The following is a 21,978-nucleotide window of genomic DNA, read 5'->3' as shown; positions in this document are numbered from 1 at the left end:
AAAGCTGTGCTGCTTTGATGACTTACAGCATCTTCCGAAAGTCCTTTTATGTCAACAACTCTCCAACACACCCTGAGGGAAGGAGGAGGACTGAAAAATGTCCGATTCTCTGATGATCACAACTGGCTCCCCAAATGCTGTTGTAGGTTGTAAAAGTGAGAAGCCAGACACGTCCTTCAAATGGTAAGTAAGTGCCTAGGTAGACTAAGAGGCCCAGGCAACTTACTCAGTAGGTAAGTACCTATGTAGATTAACAGTTCCAGGCAGCTTATGGAGTAGGTAAGTACCTAGGTAGATGAAGAAGTCCAGGCAGCTTACCCAATAGGTAAGTACCTAAGTGAACTAAGAGGTCCAGGCAAACATTAAGTGTTATGTTTCATTGGGTCAGATTTCAAGAGGTGCTCTCAGTGTAAGTCTGCCCAAATTCTGAAAAACATGCAGTCTCAGTAAAAATGACTTAATTCAGTATAAGGCCTCTCTGTAAACAGACATACTATAGGTACCAGATTCCAAATCACCTGCTCTTACCGGCCATCAGTGTAAGTGGCCATTTACATTGAGAGCAGTTTTTTTGAATCAAGGCCATTGTTTCTTGTCTTTTATTTGCTTAACTACTTTTATTTGTTTAACTACAGGATATCATTTCATGCAGCTGAAAAAGTGATTAGAGTATTTTTAAAGTTTAACATTTTCACTGAGAATTTTATCATTGTACCATAGCCTGTGGTCACTACATCCAATGCCGATACTGCATTTTGACCACTAGACCCAACTCCCTAACATTTTCACTGAGAATTTTGTCACTGTACAATAACTTGTAATCACTACATCTGACCCCAATACTGTAGGAGTTGTGCCAAAAGACCTACCTCTTAACATTTTCTCTGATAATTTTGTCATTGTACAATAGCCTGTGTCATTATATCTGATCATAATACAGCAGGAGTTCTATGACAAGATCCAACTCCCTAACATTTTCACTGAGAATTGTGTCATTGTACAATACCCTGTGGTCACTACATCTGACTCTCAATACTGCAGGAATTCTGCCACAAGACCCAACTCCCTAACATTTTCACTGAGAACATTGTCATTGTATAACAGACTGTGGTCACAGTCTTTGACTCCAATACTGCAGGAGTTCTGCCATAAGATCCAACTCCCTAACACTTTTACTGATAATTTTGTCATTGCGCAATAGCCTGAGGTCACTACATCCAACCCTGATATTGCTGCCACAAGACCTAATAACTTTTTCTCTGAGAATTTCGTCATTGTACAATGTAAACGAATTTAACATGAAGAACCTTGCTGTGTATTAACTTTGTCTGGTCAAATATGCACCTGCCCTGCGTTGGAAATTGGCTGTAATACCCACACCCCATATTGTTCTTTTGACCAATAGATTACATTGGTTATGCCAGTCACATGTGTATGTAGTCTCCTTAACAGCCAGGTTTCTGCATTTAGGAAATGAAAGACAACCTGTTCTTCTCTGTGCTGCTTTGCTAATTGCTTTGTACTGTCTATAAATTGATTACTCTCTGTTATTATTTGACCTGAGGGTGGGAGGCTCAGGATCACTGTACTAGAATGTATTGCTGAATATTCCCATCATTGTTGTGTCCTGTTACACTCAGTCACCAACTTTCTTCACAGTGCAGGTATGTGTCACATGCTATTACATTTCTGTTTGCTCTAAGACTGTGTAGAGCAATGAATAGATATTGGTGGTGTGTTGTATTTGTATCAATTTAATACAAATCAGATAAGCTGTATATATGTTAAGCCTGTGCCCTTTAGCAAATATGTACTGTCATAGGTTCATAGGTTCATAGGTAGGTACTGGGCTATCTGCTCAAAGGCATTTATAAGCCTAGCCAGAATGTGTTGGCTTTCGCCACCCCCTTAGATTAGTTCCCTCTGCCTCTGTCCAGCAGAGCCATTGAAGTGATCCCCGGGGTAAACTTTCTGTTTCCCATCCACTCATCAAGGTTTCTCTTGAAGAGTGTTAGTGAGGAGCTCTGCTTATAGATTGGAATCTTGTTCCAAAACATGGGAAGTCTCTGGGACAGGAATCTATCCCTCCAGCACGTCCTATTTATTGTTGTGGTGAAGTTTAGATCCCTAGAGCATGCGGCTCAAGGGGATAGGGTTTTCTTTAGGTGGAGCACGTCCATCAATTCTGGGTTGGACATGGCCTTGTATGTCAGGTAGAGATCACCTCTGAGTATGCGGTATGCAACCGAGTACAGCTGGAGTTTCTTCAGTCGAGCTGCATAGGGCATCTGTTTGAGGCCAGTGATCCTCTTGGTGAGGTACTTCTATGGTCATTCCAGCTGTTGCAGGTGTCTTATAAGGTACATCCCAAATGGGGCGTTGTACTCTATGATGGGTCTAATGAGTGATGAGTAGAGGGGCACAATGACCTCTTTTGATCTGGATGCAAAACCTTTTGTGATTAGGTGGTCCAAATAGAAGGGTTTTCTAACCACTTTGGCAATGTGATTATCAAAGGAGAGATTACTATAAAAAACTATATTACAGTAACTTTCAGAGTAATACTAAACACAACCCTAAACAAATCTGGACAGCCATTGAAGAAATTTTGCATCATGGCCAAAAATTAAACCCTAACCCTTCTCACAATAACTAACCACTCAAAACCACAACACAGTTCAACTCTTATTGCACAAATACTATAACATCTCTAACCAAGAACTCCCCAGCATCTTTTTCTAACCCTGCCCAGCAACCTCATATCACCCCATTTACTTTCACCTTCAAACCTGTGCCCACATCCTATATAAAACTACTCCTAAACAAACTAATACCTGCTCTCCCTCAGCTGATGACCCACCAAGTGAGTACCTTAAAATAGCAGCCAATAGCATTACTTATCCTGTCTCAGTCCTTATAAATAGGTTAGACCAAATCCCATATTCCCTCTCTCTAGAGAAAGTCATACAGTATCCCTCTGCACAAAGGAGGACATTCAACAGACATTATTAACTTTAGATCTACAGCAATCTTACCCCCCAAAAAATACTTCAAAATATATTCAAAAACAATTGCTAAACTATGTCCTGCAGGAAGAACTATCCCCCACGCAGCATGGCTTCCCTCCTTCCCATAGTACTAATACTGCATTTCTAACCTATATAGATACTGTCAATAAAGCTAGAGATAACAGCAGGCTAGTCTCATCCTTATTTCTAGACTTCTCTACTCCAACACAGTATGTCCTCATTAGGTCTCTCTCAGCCCACCCGTCAATGGTTCAAAAGCTACCTATCCAATATGTATCAATCAGTAAAACAGCACTCCACCCTCTCTCCATACATCCCAGTCACCACCAATGTACCACAGGACTCTATCCTTGGTCTCCTCCTCTTTAAAATTCTCACCAGCAGCCTCTACACATCCACACAACAGCCCTCCCTAATACAGTACACAGATGATTTCACACCCATCTGCACATCTGGCAATATAGCACATCTCCAAAAATTTACTCAGGAAACATTAACAGCCACTGAAGCATGGCTTTATAACTCACAACCCATGCTCAACACTAAAAAACAACTAAACTACTTTTTCCCCAAATAATTTTCTCGTGAAAAAACAAAATTTAAAGTCCTCCCTCTATTGATAATACAACCACTGAAGTCACTTCTCATAGCAAATTATAAGGGATGATAGTAGATGATAATCTTAATTTTGATTTCCATATACAAAACTGCATAAGAGAAACCTTGATGAATGGATGGGAAACAGGAAGTTTACCCCGAGGATCACTTCAGTGGCTCTGCTGGACAGAGGCACATGGAACTAATCTAAGGGGGCGGCGAAAGCCAACACATTCCGGCTAGGCTTATAAATGTCTTTGGGCAGATAGCCTAATACCCACCTATGAACATATGAACCTATAAAAAAAAACTCATCAAAACCTAGGGATGCTTTATACAGCCAAAAACTTTCTCACTAATGCAACTAAAACACTTGCCACTACTTATCTCCTCCCCACGCTTCTTTATGGTGCTGTCATCCTTACTAACCTCAAGGCATCACAAAAATCAAAATGCTATGTCAAAGTTGCTAAATATGCAGCAAATACCCCTTTCAGAACCCACCACTGTATAGCACTAAAAAGCCTAAACTGGTTAAAACTTCTGGGACAAATGCTTTTTCAGCAGTTGGGCTTTTACTCCTTTGTTGTTTTTGGCACATGGAACCAACAAATTACTGCTGATTGGTTGTGTGGTTTTGGTTTGTCTCGATATAAGTCTCTGGGCAGGTGAACCAATATGTTTTTCAATAGGAATGTTTCTGAGATTTAACAAGTTGAGAAAAACATTGATATTATAACATCTGGATTTCTCTAACAACTGTTTTGCACTTTGAACTGCATGTTCAGCCAAGCCGTTTGACTGAGGTTATTCAGGACTACTCATAACATGAACGAAGTCCCACTTTTCTGGAAATCTCTTGAAATATTGACATGCTGACTAGTAAACTGTGCACCATTGTCAGAAATAACTCTGTGTACTACATGGACAGAGAAATGTCTCTTCAACTTACTAATGACAGTACTGGAAGTTAGGTTGGGAAGTAGGTCAATCTCGAGCCAATTTGAATAAGAGTCTATTAACACCAAGTAATGTTGACCATTCCACTCAAAGATATCTGTAGCTACTGTCAACCAAGGCAATTCAGGAATCTGACTCAACTGTAGTGGTTCTTTCTGTTCACGTGGCTTTGTACTATTACATACTAAACAAGATGAAAGTACGTTCTCAATATCTCTTAACACAGAAGGCCAAAATACTAGACCTCTCACCCTTTCTCTAGTAGAATCAGTTCCTGGGTGGCCATGATGCAAAATCTGAATGTTCTCTTGTTGCAAGGACTTTGGAAAAATCACTTTAGGACCTTTCATGATGATAACATTGTCTGACAAAATCTCATCTCTGTAAGAAAAATAAGGTTGCACGTCTACTGGTAAACAATATTGCTTTGAAGGCCATCCTCGACTGATAAAGAGGTTTCACTTCTGAAGAATTGAATATGAAGCTGTGTGAGTCCTGAGCTCATCGAGACATGTGGAAGAAAAAATTCTCATTTTCATGACCTCAAAATCAAGTTGCTCATCGTTATGCTGTTCTGTGTTTTTTCTAGATGATCTGGATAAAGTATCAGCAAGATAAAGAAATTTGCCTTTTGTGTCGACAAGATTGAAATTGTACTTTTGCAATTTGAGCATCATACATTGCAGTCTAGCTGGAGCTGTATGCATAGGCTTTCTCAAAATAGTAACAAGAGGTTGTGATCAGTTTTGATCTGAATAGGTCGACCATAAATATAATCATGAAACTTCAAATATGCAAACACAATTGCCAAGAGCTCTTTCTCAATCTGGGCATACTGCATCTCAGTCCAGGTAAAAGTTCTCAGTGCATAGGCAACTGGTCTACCCTACTGAAGAATGACTGCACCTGGACCAAACCTAGAAGCATCGCAGGAAAGAGTAACTGGTTTGTGAACATCATAGTAGCTGAGAGTTGGTGGGTTGGCAATTTTCTGTTTCAGGGCATCAAATACTCTTTGGTGCTGTTCTAACCATGACCAAATTACATCTTTGCATGTCAGCTCTTGTAATGGTACTAAAAGTTAGCTTAAATCTGGAATGAACTTGCCTATATAGTTGACCATGCCAAGAAAACATTGTAGGGCTTAGACATTGTCTGGAGCTGGCATCTCTAGAATTGCTGTTTGCTTTGAAGGATCTGGTCGTAAGCCTGAACTGGTAAACAAGTGATCACCATAAGTAACTTGTTGTAACCTGAATTTGTACTGCTGAGAATTCAGCTTAAGATTCACTTAATGTGCTCTTTCCAGAACTTTCTTGAGGTTTCTGTCATGTTTGGCTTCACCATTGCCTCCTACTAAAAGAACATCTACTATAATAGCACATGGATAGCCTGAAAATATTTGCTCCATTGCAGGCTGAAAGACTTCACTGGCAGAATTTATCCCAAATGCCATTCTCAAAAATTTGTATCTTCCAAATAGTGTACCAAATGTATTTAATAAGGAAGATTTTCGGTCAAGCAAAATTTGCCAAAATCAACTCTTTGCATCTAAAACAGAAATAAAATAACATTTGGCATGAGGGCAGCAACCTCTTCAGCTGTGTGCATTAGATGATGACATCTTTTTAATGCTTTGTTCATATCTCTTGGATCAATATATATATTCTGACATCATCTGAGCTTTTCTTATGAGCTACTGCATGGAGGATACCCATTCAGTAGATTCTTTTACTAGACAAATTACTCCTAGCTGCACCATTTTGTCTAGCTTGGCTTTGACTCTGCCGTGCATAGCTACTGGAACATTCCATGCTGCTATTATAACTGGGATGATCTCTGGGTCTAGCTTCCTGTAGTACACAGTTGGTAGTTTGCCGAGTCTGTCTGCAAAAATATCTGCATACTCAGAAAAAATATTTTGGGTGAAATTTGAGCTGTTGTCATGCAGGCTTAAATGGACTCTCTTCATTAAGTGAAAGCAGTCCCATTTTCAAACTGTCTTTGAGGCCTAATAATGGCTGCACGCATCTCTTGACTATGAAAAATTGCAAGTCATAGCTGTTCCTAGCAGGGTAACATGAAAGCACTACTTAACCTTTGGTTTGAATATCTTCACCAACATAAGCAACAAGCTTCACACACTTTGTCAAATCAAGTTGTTCTGCAGCTTTTACTCTAGCAAATGTTTCTGCTGACATAACATTGCACTTTGAAGCAGAACCCACTTTGAGGTCTATTGGACTCCCATTAATCCAAACAGTACAAAGATTTCATTCTTTGCCCACAAACCTAGTGCATTGACTGTTTCACCAAGCACAGACAAACCATCAACATAAAAAGTAGGGTTACAGCTTTCTAATTGATCAACTTGCCTCTTGGAATGCCCTCTTCCAATAAAAGAATGTGCATTATTTGATTTACAAAATCTTTTGAAATGATTCCACTTATCGCAAGAATGACACTGCTGACCTAAAGCTAAGTACTTTTTTTCTTTTGGGTTTGTGATTTCCACCACAGTTACGACAGCTGACTATAAAGCTAAGTGAGGGCACACATGTTGACTCTGCTGACTCACCCTTATGCTTCACTGTGCATGCTCTGGAATTTGCTGGAAAGACTCAGGGTTTCCCAGGGACTTTTACAAGACCTGCAGTAGCTGCCATGTGCTTGGGCCTGTTTCTTTTAACCACATGCTGCATATTATTAATATGAGCTTTGTCACTGTGTCTTCTGCAGCTATTCTCATTTGTAACCATACTTCTGTGCTTTTCTGTAAGCTCATATATCTTACAAATCTCAATGGTCTTAGTCAACATTAAATCACTGGCTCAAAGCAAAATCTTCCTCACTGTGTCATCATTAATATCACATACAAGCCTGTATTTTATCAACTCATCTCTCAAATCACCAAATCTGCAAGTTTTAGCCTTGTTTCTTAAGTCAGTTATCATCATCATCATCATCTTCTTTCGGCTGTTCCCATTAGGGGTCGCCACAGCGGATCATCTGTTTTCATTTCTTCCTGTCCTCTGCATCTTGCTCTGTCACACCAACCACCTGCATGTTCTCTCTCACCACATCCATAAACCTTATCTTAGGCCTTCCTCTTTTCCTGTTACATGGTAGCTTCATCCTTAGCATCTTTTTCCCAATATACTTAGCATTCCTCCTCAGCACACGTCCAAACTAACATAATCTTGCCTCTCTGGCTTTGTCTTCAAACCTTCAAACCTAGGCTGACCCTCTAATATACTTATTCCTAATCCTGTTCACCCTCATCACACCCAGTGCAAATCTTAACATCTTTAACTCTGCCACATCCAGCTCTAACGCCTGCCTTTTTGTCAGTGCCACTGTCTCCAACCCATATAACATAGCTGGTCTCACTACCCTCTTGTAGGCCTTCCTTTTCATTCTTACTGGTACTTGTCTGTCACAAATCACTCCTGACACTCTTCTCCACCCACTCCATCCTGCCTGTACTCTCTTCTTCACCTCTCTTCCACACTCACCATTACTGTGAACTATTGATCCCAAGTCTTTAAACTTATCCACCTTCGCCACCTCTACTCCTTGCATCCTCACCATTCCCCTATCTTCCCTCTCATTCACACACATATATTCTGCCTTAGTCCTGCTGACCTTCATTCCTCTTTTCTCTAGAGCATATCTCCATTTCTCCAGGGTCTCCTTCACCTGTTCCCTACTCTCACTACAGATCACAATGTCATCTGCAAACATCATAGTCCACGGGGACTCCTGTCTCATCTCATCTGTCAACCTGTCCATCACCATTGCAAATAAGAAAGGGCTCAGAGCTGATCCTTGATGTAATCCCACCACCACCTTAAATGCATCCATCACTCCCACCTCAGACCTCACCGCTGTCACACTATCCTCGTACATATCCTGTACCACTCTTACATACTTCTCTGACACTCCCGACTTCCTCATACAATACCACAACTCCTCTCTAGGTACCCTGTCATATGCTTTCTCTAAGTCTACAAAAACACAATGCAACTCCTTCTGACCTTCTCTGTACTTCTCCATCAACACTCTCAGAGCAACAAGTCAGTTATATATGCTGCAAAAGTCTCACCAGGCTTATGATCCCTTGTGTAAAATAAGTGCCTTTCCCTTGTAATATTCAGTTGGGGTTTACACATTTCTCTAAATATATGTTTTAAGCATTCAGTGTCTTCCCTTGTTTTAGCTGGTACCACTATATGGCAGTCTTCTCCCTCCCCTGCAAACACAACTGCAGCATACACAAATGAAAGGTCTCTTTCAATGGCCTCTGAAACAGCTAAATTAAGCAGAATAAATGCCTTTGTATGTGCGTCTTTGTCAGAAAAAACAGCCTGTATGAAAATATCATATTCCTGCTCAAACACTCTTCAGTTTTCTGCAATATTGTTATCAAACACAAGTGGTGCGGGTCTGCGAAACCCTTCTGCCATCCTTACAGATTATAGAAAAACACAATGCAAAATGGCCATTGTAAGTATGTACAAACATTCACACACACCATGTACTTGCAATAATATTCAAATGCACATTAAGCTCTCTGAAATACTATACTCTGTGAAATATGCCTTGAAATAACTGTACTTTTCAAAATTTGCTTTGAAACAACCTTGCTTTGTGAAATAACTGCACTGTAATACTGCACACACTTGTAAACACTGTGCACACTGCGGATATTTTGAATAGCTTTAGTTAATTTGAAAAAGTATCACATAGCGAAAAAATAGGTAATTTTCCCTTTTTTGTACACGTATGCAATTCAGATATTGTTTTAAAATGTTCATAATTATTTTGAATATTTTATCAATATGACACAGTTTGGAACATTTTGTTTAATAAGTAATTTGTTTTGAGCGTTCTGGGTGCTTTGTTTTATATTTGTAGCAAAATAAATCATTTAAGCAAGTTTTAGTACCTGTAATTCATTTCTGACCTGTTTTGTGAGTTGTCTGAGCAGTAGGGATGATCCATTCTTGTATATTCCTCAAACTCGAACAGGTTGCCTCATGGCTGTAACTCTGGATCCCATTCTGACACCATGTTGCTCTTCTTATGTGTTTTAAAAGACAATGAGGCTTGGATGTTCATTTAAGTAGTTTATTGTATACAAATACATCAGGATGGATGGCAGAAGCATTAAACGAACTATCTAATTATCTGACTGACTACATACTTTCATGCTCACACTCTGGCTGCTCACACAAAATGGCACTCTTGCTTGCACGTGCTCAGTACTTACATGCATGTGTTGACTCACTGGAAAGCTTCTTACAGGTATATCACACACACACTGATCTATACTTACTTCTATCAATTTCTCACCCCTGGCTTTCTCTCTAAATATACCATAAGCCTGCTTTTCTCTCACTTCATATTGCAATTCCTGTTTGTATTATACTAGCATACCTTTAATTTCTCTATAAGCTGGCTAAAATTTCTCTAAATATAAAATCATCGTCATATAACTTAAATTTGTTCTTAACCAATGCTTTCTTATTATGTCTACTTTGTTATAATTATTTAACTTGTAGATTTTTTTGTATCATTTTGGAAGATTGTAAAAATTATTGTTCTTAAAAAGTTTTGTAATACTTTGGAGCTTTTCTCCCTAGGCCTCCACTGAAAATGGGCTCCTAACCAGTCGGACTTTCCCAGTAATCATATGTCAATAAATCAGTCAATCAATCAATCAATCTATCAGTAAATAAATAAATAAATAATGGGTAGTGTTTTCAGGCAGTGGAAGTATTTATATAGCTTTGATGTCTGAATATCACTATTGTTGTGATTATTATTATTCTTATTATTATTATTATTATTATTATTATTATTATATACAAATTCATTTATGGTGATTTCTTCTATCTAGTTAACTAAAAGCATCAGCATTCAGAAATTCAAAAGAGAATAATGTATTTGTATAAGAACTATTATGAAGACAAGACATCAGATGGTACTAGAGGACTGTATTAACTTTTAAGGAAGTAGTAACTCTTCTAAATTGATTTTTTTATTATTTTGATTCATCAAAAACAACTTTTTGCTTTCAAAATCAGATACTGTTTTATAGTCTCATTGGGAAAAATACCACTGGCTGGTCTAAATGAAACATACCACTGCATGTCTAGTCTCTTGCTAGGCAACATTGTCTAAAGGTACTTTCTTTCTTTGTATTTCTTAGGAATAGTAGATGATGCCTTTTTTAATCAAACAGCAGCATCTTTACTTTGATGGTTGTTAATGTTACCCAGATGTAGACTGTTTCATACCACAAACATATGTAATACTCATTGTTCATGGAGCCAGTCCTGTTTATATGTAGGTCAACCACATCTCAGAAGGTTAGAAAAGCAGTGTTGAAAAAAAACACACAGAAGAAGTTCCTTTTGGAATGAAAATGCTTATTAGGTTATGTAATAAAGTTTATACTTTCGTGGGTCGTTATTGCATATCAATTTAATACAAATCAGATAAGCTGTATATATGTTAAGCCTGTGCCCTTTAGCAAATATGTACTGTCATAGGTTCATAGGTTCATAGGTAGGTACTGGGCTATCTGCTCAAAGGCATTTATAAGCCTAGCCAGAATGCGTTGGCTTTCGCCACCCCCTTAGATTAGTTCCCTCTGCCTCTGTCCAGCAGAGCCATTGAAGTGATCCCCGGGGTAAACTTTCTGTTTCCCATCCACTCATCAAGGTTTCTCTTGAAGAGTGTTAGTGAGGAGCTCTGCTTAATATAGATTGGAATCTTGTTCCAAAACATGGGAAGTCTCTGGGACAGGAATCTATCCCTCCAGCACGCCCTATTTATTGTTGTGGTGAAGTTTAGATCCCTAGAGCATGCGGCTCAAGGGGATAGGGTTTTCTTTAGGTGGAGCATGTCCATCAGTTCTGGGTTGGACATGGCCTTGTATATCAGGTAGAGATCACCTCTGAGTATGCAGTATGCAACCGAGTGCAGCTGGAGTTTCTTCAGTCGAGCTGCATAGGGCATCTGTTTGAGGCCAGTGATCCTCTTGGTGAGGTACTTCTATGGTCTTTCCAGCTGTTGCAGGTCTCTTGTAAGGTACATCTCAAATGGGGCGTTGTACTCTATGATGGGTCTGATGAGTGATGAGTAGAGGGGCACAATGACCTCTTTTGATCTGGATGCAAAACCTTTTGTGATTAGGTGGTCCACATAGACGGGTTTTCTAACCACTTTGGCAATGTGATTATCAAAGGAGAGATTACTATAAAAAACTATATTACAGTAACTTTCAGAGTAATACTAAACACAACCCTAAACAAATCTGGACAGCCATTGAAGAAATTTTGCATCATGGCCAAAAATTAAACCCTAACCCTTCTCACAATAACTAACCACTCAAAACCACAATACAGTTCAACTCTTATTGCACAAATACTATAACATCTCTAACCAAGAACTCCCCAGCATCTTTTTCTAACCCTGCCCAGCAACCTCATATCACCCCATTTACTTTCACCTTTAAACCTGTGCCCACATCCTATATAAAACTACTCCTAAACAAACTAATACCTGCTCTCCCTCAGCTGATGACCCACCAAGTGAGTACCTTAAAATAGCAGCCAATAGCATTACTTATCCTGTCTCAGTCCTTATAAATAGGTTAGACCAAATCCCATATTCCCTCTCTCTAGAGAATGTCATACAGTATCCCTCTGCACAAAGGAGGACATTCAACAGACATTATTAACTTCAGATCTACAGCAATCTTACCCCCCAAAAAATACTTCAAAATATATTCAAAAACAATTGCTAAACTATGTCCTGCAGGAAGAACTATCCCCCACGCAGCATGGCTTCCCTCCTTCCCATAGTACTAATACTGCACTTCTAACCTATATAGATACTGTCAATAAAGCTAGAGATAACAGCAGGCTAGTCTCATCCTTATTTCTAGACTTCTCTACTCCAACACAGTATGTCCTCATTAGGTCTCTCTCAGCCCACCCTTCAATGGTTCAAAAGCTACCTATCCAATATGTATCAATCAGTAAAATAGCACTCCACCCTCTCTCCATACCTCCCAGTCACCACCAATGTACCACAGGACTCTATCCTTGGTCTCCTCCTCTTTAAAATTCTCAACAGCAGCCTCTACACATCCACACAACAGCCCTCCCTAATACAGTACACAGATGATTTCACACCCATCTGCACATCTGGCAATATAGCACATCTCCAAAAATTTACTCAGGAAACATTAACAGCCACTGAAGCATGGCTTTATAACTCACAACCCATGCTCAACACTAAAAAACAACTAAACTACTTTTTCCCCAAATAATTTTCTCGTGAAAAAACAAAATTTAAAGTCCTCCCTCTATTGATAATACAACCACTGAAGTCACTTCTCATAGCAAATTATAAGGGATGATAGTAGATGATAATCTTAATTTTGATTTCCATATACAAAACTGCATAAGAGAAACCTTGATGAATGGATGGGAAACAGGAAGTTTACCCCGAGGATCACTTCAGTGGCTCTGCTGGACAGAGGCACATGGAACTAATCTAAGGGGGCGGCGAAAGCCAACACATTCCGGCTAGGCTTATAAATGTCTGTGGGCAGATAGCCTAATACCCACCTATGAACATATGAACCTATAAGAAAAACTCATCAAAACCTAGGGATGCTTTATACAGCCAAAAACTTTCTCACTAATGCAACTAAAACACTTGCCACTACTTATCTCCTCCCCACGCTTCTTTATGGTGCTGTCATCCTTACTAACCTCAAGGCATCACAAAAATCAAAATGCTATGTCAAAGTTGCTAAATATGCAGCAAATACCCCTTTCAGAACCCACCACTGTATAGCACTAAAAAGCCTAAACTGGTTAAAACGTCTGGGACAAATGCTTTTTCAGCAGTTGGGCTTTTACTGCTTTGTTGTTTTTGGCACATGGAACCAACAAATTACTGCTGATTGGTTGTGTGGTTTTGGTTTGTCTCGATATAAGTCTCTGGGCAGGTGAACCAATATGTTTTTCAATAGGAATGTTTCTGAGATTTAACAAGTTGAGAAAAACATTGATATTATAACATCTGGATTTCTCTAACAACTGTTTTGCACTTTGAACTGCATGTTCAGCCAAGCCGTTTGACTGAGGGTATTCAGGACTACTCATAATATGAACGAAGTCCCACTTTTCTGGAAATCTCTTGAAATATTGACATGCTGACTAGTAAACTGTGCACCATTGTCAGAAATAACTCTGTGTACTACATGGACAGAGAAATGTCTCTTCAACTTACTAATGACAGTACTGGAAGTTAGGTAGGGAAGTAGGTCAATCTCGAGCCAATTTGAATAAGAGTCTATTAACACCAAGTAATGTTGACCATTCCACTCAAAGATATCTGTAGCTACTGTCAACCAAGGCAATTCAGGAATCTGACTCAACTGTAGTGGTTCTTTCTGTTCACGTGGCTTTGTACTATTACATACTAAACAAGATGAAAGTACGTTCTCAATATCTCTTAACACAGAAGGCCAAAATACTAGACCTCTCACCCTTTCTCTAGTAGAATCAGTTCCTGGGTGGCCATGATGCAAAATCTGAATGTTCTCTTGTTGCAAGGACTTTGGAAAAATCACTTTAGGACCTTTCATGATGATAACATTGTCTGACAAAATCTCATCTCTGTAAGAAAAATAAGGTTGCACGTCTACTGGTAAACAATATTGCTTTGAAGGCCATCCTCGACTGATAAAGAGGTTTCACTTCTGAAGAATTGAATATGAAGCTGTGTGAGTCCTGAGCTCATCGAGACATGTGGAAGAAAAATTTCTCATTTTCATGACCTCAAAATCAAGTTGCTCATCGTTATGCTGTTCTGTGTTTTTTTCTAGATGATCTGGATAAAGTATCAGCAAGATAAAGAAATTTGCCTTTTGTGTCGACAAGATTGAAATTGTACTTTTGCAATTTGAGCATCATACATTGCAGTCTAGCTGGAGCTGTATGCATAGGCTTTCTCAAAATAGTAACAAGAGGTTGTGATCAGTTTTGATCTGAATAGGTCGACCATAAATATAATCATGAAACTTCAAATATGCAAACACAATTGCCAAGAGCTCTTTCTCAATCTGGGCATACTGCATCTCAGTCCAGGTAAAAGTTCTCAGTGCATAGGCAACTGGTCTACCCTACTGAAGAATGACTGCACCTGGACCAAACCTAGAAGCATCGCAGGAAAGAGTAACTGGTTTGTGAACATCATAGTAGCTGAGAGTTGGTGGGTTGGCAATTTTCTGTTTCAGGGCATTAAATACTCTTTGGTGCTGTTCTAACCATGACCAAATTACATCTTTGCATGTCAGCTCTTGTAATGGTACTAAAAGTTAGCTTAAATCTGGAATGAACTTGCCTATATAGTTGACCATGCCAAGAAAACATTGTAGGGCTTAGACATTGTCTGGAGCTGGCATCTCTAGAATTGCTGTTTGCTTTGAAGGATCTGGTCGTAAGCCTGAACTGGTAAACAAGTGATCACCATAAGTAACTTGTTGTAACCTGAATTTGTACTGCTGAGAATTCAGCTTAAGATTCACTTCATGTGCTCTTTCCAGAACTTTCTTGAGGTTTCTGTCATGTTTGGCTTCACCATTGCCTCCTACTAAAAGATCATCTACTATAATAGCACATGGATAGCCTGAAAATATTTGCTCCATTGCAGGCTGAAAGACTTCACTGGCAGAATTTATCCCAAATGCCATTCTCAAAAATTTGTATCTTCCAAATAGTGTACCAAATGTATTTAATAAGGAAGATTTTCGGTCAAGCAAAATTTGCCAAAATCAACTCTTTGCATCTAAAACAGAAATAAAATAACATTTGGCATGAGGGCAGCAACCTCTTCAGCTGTGTGCATTAGATGATGACATCTTTTTAATGCTTTGTTCATCTCTTGGATCAATATATATATTCTGACATCATCTGAGCTTTTCTTATGAGCTACTGCATGGAGGATACCCATTCAGTAGATTCTTCTACTAGACAAATTACTCCTAGCTGCACCATTTTGTCTAGCTTGGCTTTGACTCTGCCGTGCATAGCTACTGGAACATTCCATGCTGCTATTATAACTGGGATGATCTCTGGGTCTAGCTTCATGTAGTACACAGTTGGTAGTTTGTCGAGTCTGTCTGCAAAAATATCTGCATACTCAGAAAAAATATTTTGGGTGAAATTTGAGCTGTTGTCATGCAGGCTTAAATGGTGACTCTCTTCATTAAGTGAAAGCAGTCCCATTTTCAAACTGTCTTTGAGGCCTAATAATGGCTGCACGCATCTCTTGACTATGAAAATTGCAAGTCATAGCTGTTCCTAGCAGGGTAACATGAAAGCACTACTGAACCTTTGGTTTGAATATCTTCACCAACATAAGCAACAAGCTTCACACACTTTGTCAAATCAAGTTGTTCTGCAGCTTTTACTCTAGCAAATGTTTCTGCTGACATAACATTGCACTTTGAAGCAGAACCCACTTTGAGGTCTTTTGGACTCCCATTAATCCAAACAGTGCAAAGATTTAATTCTTTGCCCACAAACCTACTGCATTGACTGTTTCACCAAGCACAGACAAACCATCAACATAAAAAGTAGGGTTACAGCTTTCTAATTGATCAACTTGCCTCTTGGAATGCCCTCTTCCAATAAAAGAATGTGCATTATTTGATTTACAAAATCTTTTGAAATGATTCCACTTATCGCAAGAATGACACTGCTGACCAAAAGCTAAGTACTTTTTTCTTTTGGGTTTGTGATTTCCACCACAGTTACGACAGCTGACTATAAAGCTAAGTGAGGGCACACATTTTGACTCTGCTGACTCACCCTTATGCTTCACTGTGCATGCTCTGGAATTTGCTGGAAAGACTCAGGGTTTCCCAGGGACTTTTACAAGACCTGCAGTAGCTGCCATGTGCTCGGGCCTGTTTCTTTTAACCAATGCTGCATATTATTAATATGAGCTTTGTCACTGTGTCTTCTGCAGCTATTCTCATTTGTAACCATACTTCTGTGCTTTTCTGTAAGCTCATATATCTTACAAATCTCAATGGTCTTAGTCAACATTAAATCACTGGCTCAAAGCAAAATCTTCCTCACTGTGTCATCATTAATATCACATACAAGCCTGTATTTTATCAACTCATCTCTCAAATCACCAAATCTGCAAGTTTTAGCCTTGTTTCTTAAGTCAGTTATCATCATCGTCATCATCTTCTTTCGGCTGTTCCCACTAGGGGTCGCCACAGCGGATCATCTGTTTCCATTTCTTCCTGTCCTCTGCATCTTGCTCTGTCACACCAACCACCTGCATGTTCTCTCTCACCACATCCATAAACCTTATCTTAGGCCTTCCTCTTTTCCTGTTACCTGGTAGCTTCATCCTTAGCATCTTTTTCCCAATATACTCAGCATCCCTCCTCAGCACACGTCCAAACTAACATAATCTTGCCTCTCTGGCTTTGTCTCCAAACCTTCAAACCTGGGCTGACCCTCTAATATACTTATTCCTAATCCTGTTCACCCTCATCACACCCAGTGCAAATCTTAACATCTTTAACTCTGCCACATCCAGCTCTAACGCCTGCCTTTTTGTCAGTGCCACTGTCTCCAACCCATATAACATAGCTGGTCTCACTACCCTCTTGTAGGCCTTCCTTTTCATTCTTACTGGTACTTGTCTGTCACAAATCACTCCTGACACTCTTCTCCACCCACTCCATCCTGCCTGTACTCTCTTCTTCACCTCTCTTCCACACTCACCATTACTGTGAACTATTGATCCCAAGTCTTTAAACTTATCCACCTTCGCCACCTCTACTCCTTGCATCCTCACCATTCCCCTATCTTCCCTCTCATTCACACACATATATTCTGCCTTAGTCCTGCTGACCTTCATTCCTCTTTTCTCTAGAGCATCTCTCCATCTCTCCAGGGTCTCCTCCACCTGTTCCCTACTCTCACTACAGATCACAATGTCATCTGCAAACATCATAGTCCACGGGGACTCCTGTCTCATCTCATCTGTCAACCTGTCCATCACCATTGCAAATAAGAAAGGGCTCAGAGCTGATCCTTGATGTAATCCCACCACCACCTTAAACGCATCCATCACTCCCACCTCAGACCTCACCGCTGTCACACTATCCTCGTACATATCCTGTACCACTCTTACATACTTCTCTGACACTCCCGACTTCCTCATACAATACCACAACTCCTCTCTAGGTACCCTGTAATATGCTTTCTCTAAGTCTACAAAAACACAATGCAACTCCTTCTGACCTTCTCTGTACTTCTCCATCAACACTCTCAGAGCAACAAGTCAGTTATATATGCTGCAAAAGTCTCACCAGGCTTATGATCCCTTGTGTAAAATAAGTGCCTTTCCCTTGTAATATTCAGTTGGGGTTTACACATTTCTCTAAATATATGTTTTAAGCATTCAGTGTCTTCCCTTGTTTTAGCTGGTACCACTATATGGCAGTCTTCTCCCTCCGCAGCAAACACAACTGCAGCATACACAAATGAAAGGTCTCTTTCAATGGCCTCTGAAACAGCTAAATTAAGCAGAATAAATGCCTTTGTATGTGCGTCTTTGTCAGAAAAACCAGCCTGTATGAAAATATCATATTCCTGCTCAAACACTCTTCAGTTTTCTGCAATATTGTTATCAAACACAAGTGGTGCGGGTCTGCGAAACCCTTCTGCCATCCTTACAGATTATAGAAAAACACAATGCAAAATGGCCATTGTAAGTATGTACAAACATTCACACACACCATGTACTTGCAATAATATTCAAATGCACATTAAGCTCTCTGAAATACTATACTCTGTGAAATATGCCTTGAAATAACTGTACTTTTCAAAATTTGCTTTGAAACAACCTTGCTTTGTGAAATAACTGCACTGTAATACTGCACACACTTGTAAACACTGTGCACACTGCGGATATTTTGAATAGCTTTAGTTAATTTGAAAAAGTATCACATAGCGAAAAAATAGGTAATTTTCCCTTTTTTGTACACGTATGCAATTCAGATATTGTTTTAAAAATGTTCATAATTATTTTGAATATTTTTATCAATATGTCACAGTTTCGAACATTTTGTTTAATAAGTAATTTGTTTTGAGCGTTCTGGGTGCTTTGTTTTATATTTGTAGCAAAATAAATCATTTAAGCAAGTTTTAGTACCTGTAATTCATTTCTGACCTGTTTTGTGAGTTGTCTGAGCAGTAGGGATGATCCATTCTTGTATATTCCTCAAACTCGAACAGGTTGCCTCATGGCTGTAACTCTGGATCCCATTCTGACACCATGTTGCTCTTCTTATGTGTTTTAAAAAGACAATGAGGCTTGGATGTTCATTTAAGTAGTTTATTGTATACAAATACATCAGGATGGATGGCAGAAGCATTAAACGAACTATCTAATTATCTGACTGACTACATACTTTCATGCTCACACTCTGGCTGCTCACACAAAATGGCACTCTTGCTTGCACGTGCTCAGTACTTACATGCATGTGTTGACTCACTGGAAAGCTTCTTACAGGTATATCACACACACACTGATCTATACTTACTTCTATCAATTTCTCACCCCTGGCTTTCTCTCTAAATATACCATAAGCCTGCTTTTCTCTCACTTCATATTGCAATTCCTGTTTGTATTATACTAGCATACCTTTAATTTCTCTATAAGCTGGCTAAAATTTCTCTAAATATAAAATCATCGTCATATAACTTAAATTTGTTCTTTACCAATGCTTTCTTATTATGTCTACTTTGTTATAATTATTTAACTTGTAGATTTTTTTGTATCATTTTGGAAGATTGTAAAAATTATTGTTCTTAAAAAGTTTTGTAATACTTTGGAGCTTTTCTCCCTAGGCCTCCACTGAAAATGGGCTCCTAACCAGTCGGACTTTCCCAGTAATCATATGTCAATAAATCAGTCAATCAATCAATCAATCTATCAGTAAATAAATAAATAAATAATGGGTAGTGTTTTCAGGCAGTGGAAGTATTTATATAGCTTTGATGTCTGAATATCACTATTGTTGTGATTATTATTATTCTTATTATTATTATTATTATTATTATTATATACAAATTCATTTATGGTGATTTCTTCTATCTAGTTAACTAAAAGCATCAGCATTCAGAAATTCAAAAGAGAATAATGTATTTGTATAAGAACTATTATGAAGACAAGACATCAGATGGTACTAGAGGACTGTATTAACTTTTAAGGAAGTAGTAACTCTTCTAAATTGATTTTTTTATTATTTTGATTCATCAAAAACAACTTTTTGCTTTCAAAATCAGATACTGTTTTATAGTCTCATTGGGAAAAATACCACTGGCTGGTCTAAATGAAACATACCACTGCATGTCTAGTCTCTTGCTAGGCAACATTGTCTAAAGGTACTTTCTTTCTTTGTATTTCTTAGGAATAGTAGATGATGCCTTTTTTAATCAAACAGCAGCATCTTTACTTTGATGGTTGTTAATGTTACCCAGATGTAGACTGTTTCATACCACAAACATATGTAATACTCATTGTTCATGGAGCCAGTCCTGTTTATATGTAGGTCAACCACATCTCAGAAGGTTAGAAAAGCAGTGTTGAAAAAAAACACACAGAAGAAGTTCCTTTTGGAATGAAAATGCTTATTAGGTTATGTAATAAAGTTTATACTTTAGGTCGTTATTGCATATCAATTTAATACAAATCAGATAAGCTGTATATATGTTAAGCCTGTGCCCTTTAGCAAATATGTACTGTCATAGGTTCATAGGTTCATAGGTAGGTACTGGGCTATCTGCTCAAAGGCATTTATAAGCCTAGCCAGAATGCGTTGGCTTTCGCCACCCCCTTAGATTAGTTCCCTCTGCCTCTGTCCAGCAGAGCCATTGAAGTGATCCCCGGGGTAAACTTTCTGTTTCCCATCCACTCATCAAGGTTTCTCTTGAAGAGTGTTAGTGAGGAGCTCTGCTTAATATAGATTGGAATCTTGTTCCAAAACATGGGAAGTCTCTGGGACAGGAATCTATCCCTCCAGCACGTCCTATTTATTGTTGTGGTGAAGTTTAGATCCCTAGAGCATGCGGCTCAAGGGGATAGGGTTTTCTTTAGGTGGAGCATGTCCATCAGTTCTGGGTTGGACATGGCCTTGTATATCAGGTAGAGATCACCTCTGAGTATGCAGTATGCAACCGAGTGCAGCTGGAGTTTCTTCAGTCGAGCTGCATAGGGCATCTGTTTGAGGCCAGTGATCCTCTTGGTGAGGTACTTCTATGGTCTTTCCAGCTGTTGCAGGTCTCTTGTAAGGTACATCTCAAATGGGGCGTTGTACTCTATGATGGGTCTGATGAGTGATGAGTAGAGGGGCACAATGACCTCTTTTGATCTGGATGCAAAACCTTTTGTGATTAGGTGGTCCACATAGACGGGTTTTCTAACCACTTTGGCAATGTGATTATCAAAGGAGAGATTACTATAAAAAACTATATTACAGTAACTTTCAGAGTAATACTAAACACAACCCTAAACAAATCTGGACAGCCATTGAAGAAATTTTGCATCATGGCCAAAAATTAAACCCTAACCCTTCTCACAATAACTAACCACTCAAAACCACAATACAGTTCAACTCTTATTGCACAAATACTATAACATCTCTAACCAAGAACTCCCCAGCATCTTTTTCTAACCCTGCCCAGCAACCTCATATCACCCCATTTACTTTCACCTTTAAACCTGTGCCCACATCCTATATAAAACTACTCCTAAACAAACTAATACCTGCTCTCCCTCAGCTGATGACCCACCAAGTGAGTACCTTAAAATAGCAGCCAATAGCATTACTTATCCTGTCTCAGTCCTTATAAATAGGTTAGACCAAATCCCATATTCCCTCTCTCTAGAGAATGTCATACAGTATCCCTCTGCACAAAGGAGGACATTCAACAGACATTATTAACTTCAGATCTACAGCAATCTTACCCCCCAAAAAATACTTCAAAATATATTCAAAAACAATTGCTAAACTATGTCCTGCAGGAAGAACTATCCCCCACGCAGCATGGCTTCCCTCCTTCCCATAGTACTAATACTGCACTTCTAACCTATATAGATACTGTCAATAAAGCTAGAGATAACAGCAGGCTAGTCTCATCCTTATTTCTAGACTTCTCTACTCCAACACAGTATGTCCTCATTAGGTCTCTCTCAGCCCACCCTTCAATGGTTCAAAAGCTACCTATCCAATATGTATCAATCAGTAAAATAGCACTCCACCCTCTCTCCA

The sequence above is a fragment of the Protopterus annectens genome, chromosome 1.part1 (assembly GCF_019279795.1).
Source record: "Protopterus annectens isolate FY-2018-M chromosome 1.part1, PAN1.0, whole genome shotgun sequence".
Lineage (NCBI taxonomy): Eukaryota > Metazoa > Chordata > Ceratodontiformes > Protopteridae > Protopterus > Protopterus annectens.
This window is presented reverse-complemented; position numbering follows the sequence as displayed.